The sequence below is a fragment of the Pleurodeles waltl genome, chromosome 1_1 (genome assembly GCF_031143425.1).
Source record: "Pleurodeles waltl isolate 20211129_DDA chromosome 1_1, aPleWal1.hap1.20221129, whole genome shotgun sequence".
Taxonomy (NCBI): Eukaryota; Metazoa; Chordata; class Amphibia; order Caudata; family Salamandridae; genus Pleurodeles; species Pleurodeles waltl.
Window position 1 is genome coordinate 43,150,607 of NC_090436.1, and position 6,000 is coordinate 43,156,606.

Genomic DNA, 6,000 nt, shown 5'->3' on the forward strand with positions numbered 1-6,000 from the left:
AAAGCGTGTTCTCACAATTCAGACACTGTGTATTGAGACAAAGTGGAAGTTCTGCGCACCCTACCCTTCCTGTTCCTGTTTACACCCACACTTTTCACTATCGATGAATCCAGGGTAAGTAAATGAAGAGCAGCGAAGCCTAACGTGATTTATTTAAAAAGATACAGGAGATAAAGCTTGTATTGATCCGTTTGTACAGTACACAAACCATAACTTACTTGCTTCTAGGCAGTCTAGAGAGAGGTAAGTGTTTTGCAATGAGCTCTTTATTGCAAACTCTATTTTAGTTGCATGATCAGGAGAGGAGGACAGACAGATGTATTTTTTGCCCTCCTAACTTTTGCTTGCTGTGTATTACTCGACTCATAGGGAGCAGTGACTAAGGAAAAATAGACTGGGATGCCTCCTCAGCACTGGGTACAAAAGTGTCTATTCCATCTGCTCAGCTCACTGACGCAGCCACACGGCAGCATACAGCGCTTTACCAAAGCGCCAAGAAATAATACATTATGCTGAACATTAGACAAGGCATCGATATAATCACTTTCTCTTCCATACAGTGCATCTGAACATTTTATGGGCACCACAGTCTCCACGCTTACCCTTGTGCTTGGAGGCCATCAGTAGGTCTGCAGGGTCAGAGCAGACACAGGGTCCTGCCCTGGGACTATGCAAGAGTTGATTTCATATGCAATGAAAACTGCAATGGATTCTACTGACATTTTAGAAGACAAAAAGTTATGAGCTAAGAACAGGAACGGCTCACAAATTCCCAGACCACACTACCTGAGTGCTGTGCTGTCTCAAGGGAAGTGGGCACAGCAGCCTCCAGCGGTGGTAATGGAAAGTGGAGCTGCCCTGCTGCTGCTTACTCATCTTCAGCCTGCAGGTCCTTGAGATGGCAAATTCTCTTGGCGGGCTTCAGGATTACTGGGGGAAGGGTTGCTCGGTGTGGGCGGCTGTGCTTAAAGCCATAACCTCCCTCGACACAACTCTGGGGAAGAAAATGTTTATTAAAAAAAACATTGCAGTGGTTCTCGCGTTTGCTTGAGTTAGAGCTACTAGCATTGTAAATTCCTAACCAGACTTTTCTTGCAACACAAACTGAAAATAAAAAGTAAAACAGTAGACATAAGCGAACCCATTCAAAGCGCCACCTCCGCTGTGAGCATGAGCACGAAGGAGAGACAAAAAAGGAAAAAGAAGTTTGTTCACAGTCAAAGTTATCAGCAAAAGTGCAATTAGCCATGTAACAGGGTCAGTCCCCAAGGCGGTAACCAAACCGCCCCAAGGAGGGACAAATGTAAGGCATTTACCATTGATAACAAAGGATTTTTGAAAGGCAAGTCCACGAATGACTAATAGTGATGGGCCTGCCGTGGGCGTGGTTAAAAGCCCAGATACATACCAACCATTAAGCCTGCCAGTTCCCATCACAAAAAAGTAAATTCAGTTTCACATGTGGCTTTGCTTAGGTGACCCGGATCAATCAGTACATATTCCTTATGTTTTTTAAGGCAGTCCCGGTACCCGATAGTTGCTGAAATAAATACACGTCCACGGTTTTTGACGCTTTATTTAATTACAGTGGTGTGCATGGCTACGCTTCCACAGTCCTCTCACTGCACTGTGACTTGAAGTTCAGTACTTTGAAGAGCTGTCTGATGTTCTAAAGAAAAAAGAAGCTCACTTGCAGTCAAAGTTATCAGCAAAAGTGCAATTAGCCATGTAACAGGGTCGGTCCCCAAGGCGGTAACCAAACCGCCCCATGGAGGGATAAAAATAAAGCATTTACCAATGCCATCAAAGGATTTTTGCAGTTTTGCATAAAAAAGTTTACCGCCGGCTTGCGTCATTCTTAGGCGCAGCCCGGGCGCCATATTTATGGAAAGGCGCAAGCCGGCACAAAGCCTGGGCTAGCATAGAAAAAAAACGACGCTAGCCGGGGTTGGGTGGAGGTAGAGATAAAGGAGGTTGTGCATCTAAAAATGACGCTAGGCTGGTTAGCGGCAGAAAAATGCCACTTACCAGCCTAGTGTCATTTTCAGACGCACAACCACCCAAAACATGACTCCTGTCTTTGGAAAGACATGTCCACCACCCCAATGGCAAGCACAGGGGACCAGTGTCCTCTGGGCATGGCCATTACACCCAGTGCCATGCAGCAGGCCCCTTGTTAGGGCCCCCAATGGCACTTAAAAAAATAAAAAATACTTACCAATACTTACCCACGATGGGGTCCTCCATCATCTGGTGTCCCTCTGGTGTGGGTGGGGGTGTCCCTAGGGCTTGGGGTGGGCACCTGTGGGCCCATTCCATGGTGTTAGACCATGGAAATGGGTCCAAAGGTACGGCGTTTAATAATGATGCTAAGCAAGTTTAGCGTCATTATTTAGATCCGCCTCCCACCCATGCATCGTTTTAGCACGGGGGGATAAATATGGCGCTGAGGGCTTCGTGTCATTTTTTGGACGAGAACACCTACCTTGCATCTCATTGACATAAGGAGAGTTTGCGCATCCAAAAAATGACGCAAACTCCAAAATGTTTACGCTAGACGATTTAGCGTCAAAATATAAATATGGAGTTAAGTTTGTGCAGTTTTAGCATTAAAAAAATGACCCTAAAACGGCGCAAACAGAGTATAAATATGGGCCCATGTGTTGTGGTGAAGCAAAGAAAGAAAGACATGCTTTTAACATTTGTCAACTGAAAACAAAGCATTTTGCAGTGCTGGAAGACCGGCAGATTGAAGTCCTGCTAGCATTAAGCTAAGCGCATGCGCCTCCTCTCGGTAGCAGACATGGAGCATAAGGCCATTTTTCAGAAGAACATTTCAAATACATCTGCAATATAACACGAATATGATTGTCTTTTACAAAAGTGCTGCTTGCTATCCATACACCTATATAATTCATTGATTGCTTTCTCCCACTGAAGGCCTATGGTGCAAAAAGGGGTGCGAGCTCCCAGAATCTGACTTTAAAACCTTAACCGACCGACATCTTGTTGAGGAAGCTAGAAATACTTGGAATGTAAAATGCCTCTGGGGTTAAGTGAATTATGTAAAACAAATGATTCACCATTGCCTTACCCTAGTTTCTTTCAAACTATTTTCTGGTTGAGTGCTGCCTGCAGGCTGTGTATGTCATTATTATTATTGATACTAAAACACAAGGAAATGCAAAAAGGATTGCAAAGGCAACACGTTATCATATTATTAAGAAGTGCAGACAAACAGTGAACCGTATTCATCTTCATGTTTGAGCAAGAACTTTTCTAAGAATTATTTAAAAATGTAAGCAGTGTGTACATAATTATAGGTCGCAGTTGTCCCTTGCATGTTGGGAAGCAGCTTGAGCGCATGATTCATGCTTCCCTTGAGTACGTGGCTGGCAGTGTACCGTATCAGCCTGTGAAATACTTAGCTAGATCAATACAAGTTAACTACACCTTAAGGCGTGACTTACATTCCTGTGTGTTCTGTGTATCTTTTTCCAGTCATGTGAGAGAAATTCTGGAACACTCACCCTGAGAAGAATCGTTCTGAAGAAGATCAAGGATGACTGGGCCCAAGTAATGCTTGTGGCTCCAGACTGGGCACAAAGAGTATGGTATCCGGAGCTTCTGAGCATGGCCATTGATCCTCCGATCAGACTAACCCTTTGGGAGGATCTTCTGTCACAGCAGCAAGGGGCGGTTCTCCAGCCGAACCTGTCCAGTCTCCACCTCCTTGTTTGGAGATTGAGTGGCGGCAGTTAACAGCTTTCGACCTTCCATCCGAAGTCTGCAATGTTATCTTGGCAACCAGGTGTCCTTCAACCAAAAAGGTATAAACCTGTCGTTGGAACAAATTTGTGGCATGGTGTATGGAAGAGTCTGTTGATCCCTCCTCCTGCACCCCTGTCTGAGGTTCTCCTGTTCATCCTTTCTCTTGCCCAGAAGGGCTCTGCTTTGGGCACCCTTGAGGGCTACCTCTCTGCCATCTCAGCCTTCCTCAGAATGCCAGATCAACCCTCCTTGTTCAAAACTCCCACTATTAGGATGTTTCTTAAGGGACTCACTCACATGTTCCCTCCTACCCGTTCATAATGCCCCATTGGGATTTGAACCTGGTTTTTACATACCTTATGTGTGCCCCTTTAGAGCCATTACAAAAAAAGTCTCCTTTGCACCTTCCAGCTTCTGATTCTTAAAACTGCTTTCCTTATTGCCATCACCTCTACTTACAGAGTGAGTGAGCTCCAAGCTCTTTTTTCGAAGCCACCATTTCTATTTGGCCATCCTGACAAAGTGGTGCTTCGTACTAGGGCCTCCTTCCTCCCTAAGGTGGTCACGCCCTTTCATGTAAGCCAATCCATCAGCTTGCCGACTTTTTACACCCCCCCCCACATCCATCTCATGAAGAGGAGAGACTCCACTGTCTGAATACAAAAAGAGCGTTGGCATTCTACCTCAGTCATACCAAAGATTTACAAGTGGATTATTAACTCTATGTTGGTTATGTGAGTGCGAAGAAAGGATAGGTAGTGCAGAAGCGGACCATCTTTCAATGGGGTGTCCTCTGGATCAAGATGTGCTACACCTTGGCAAAGAAGCAACCCCCTGAGGGTTTGTATGCTCATTCCACCAGAGCAACTGATGCAACCACAGTGTTAGCATGCAGATTTCCAGTCCTGGACATCTGACAGGCAGCAAAGTGGGCATCTCTGTACACGTTCACAAAGCTTTAAAGCCTGGACAGTCAGGTCCGCAGAGACAGCTACTTTGGCCGCTCGGTTCTGTAAGACTTTTTAGCCTGATCTTGGTTCGCAGCCCACCGCCAAATATGGTATTGCTTGGGTATCTATTCTAAGGTAAGGAATCTGCAACTAGAAGTCTCTATCATGTGAACAAGTTACTTAACTTCGGTAATGATTTATCTGGTTGCAGATTCCTTACTGACCCGCCTATCCTCCCCGCACTGTGAATTGATTTCTAGGGACAGCAATTCCCTTTTTAGGGCCCTACTTCTAGCGCACCATTCTCAGTGTTCTTCATGGCTCTGCGCTACTGGCGTGGAAAGTCATGAAAAGAAACTGAAGTCGGCACACCAGGGTGGTGCCTATATACGACAGCAACGTCAACACGGCGACCCAATGCCAACGACGCACACAGAGTTGACCGATGCCACGTAATAGCGCGCAAGGGTACTGCTGGAAGAAAAATCGCTGAATCCAAACTGACGCCTGAGGGAAATTCTGAGGTAAGGAATTCTAAGGTAAGGAATCTGCAACTAGAACATTTCTTGTGGCAGAGGTAGTTATAGTACTCGCACCAGCATCAAAAGTAACAGCTGGGGCACCCTTTTTCTTTATTGTAGCTTTACATAGTTTTTTCCTTTACCTTTTAGTAGTTTGATCACCTAGTTGCTTTGATTGATCATCCAGTTGTTTAATATGTTGCATGGGTTGGGCTGGGTTCTGTTCTAAAGAAATCATTTTAGTACCAGTATTATTAGGCAGCCCCTTTTCTAGTGACTCAGTGCAACAGGCATTATCACTAAATCTTCCCCCACTACAATATACATCGTCATTAACCCTTTCTGTGCCGCGGACGTAATGGTTACGTCCTGCGGCACAGTGCTTGTGTGCCCAGGACGTAACCATTACGTCCTGGGCACAGAGCCCAGAGGGAGCGCTAGTGCTCCCTCTGTGGGGTTCCCCCCCCACCCCCCCAAGGCAGGGATGGAAGGGGAAGCCCTTCCCCTACCACCCCTGACCCCTCCCACCCCCGTGACATCAGGGCGCGAGCGTGTGCTGTTTATCACAAGGCCTCCTCCCATCGCACTGGAAGCTCATCTTTCAGTGCGATCGGAAGAGAAATGCAAAAGCATTTCTCTTCCGATCACGTGGGGGAGGCCAGAGAGGCTTCAAAGGGAAGGAAAGTTATTTCCTTCCCTTTGAAGTCTCTCTCAGCGTTTTGGCAGCCGGATTGCAAGCAATCCGGCAGTCAAAACGC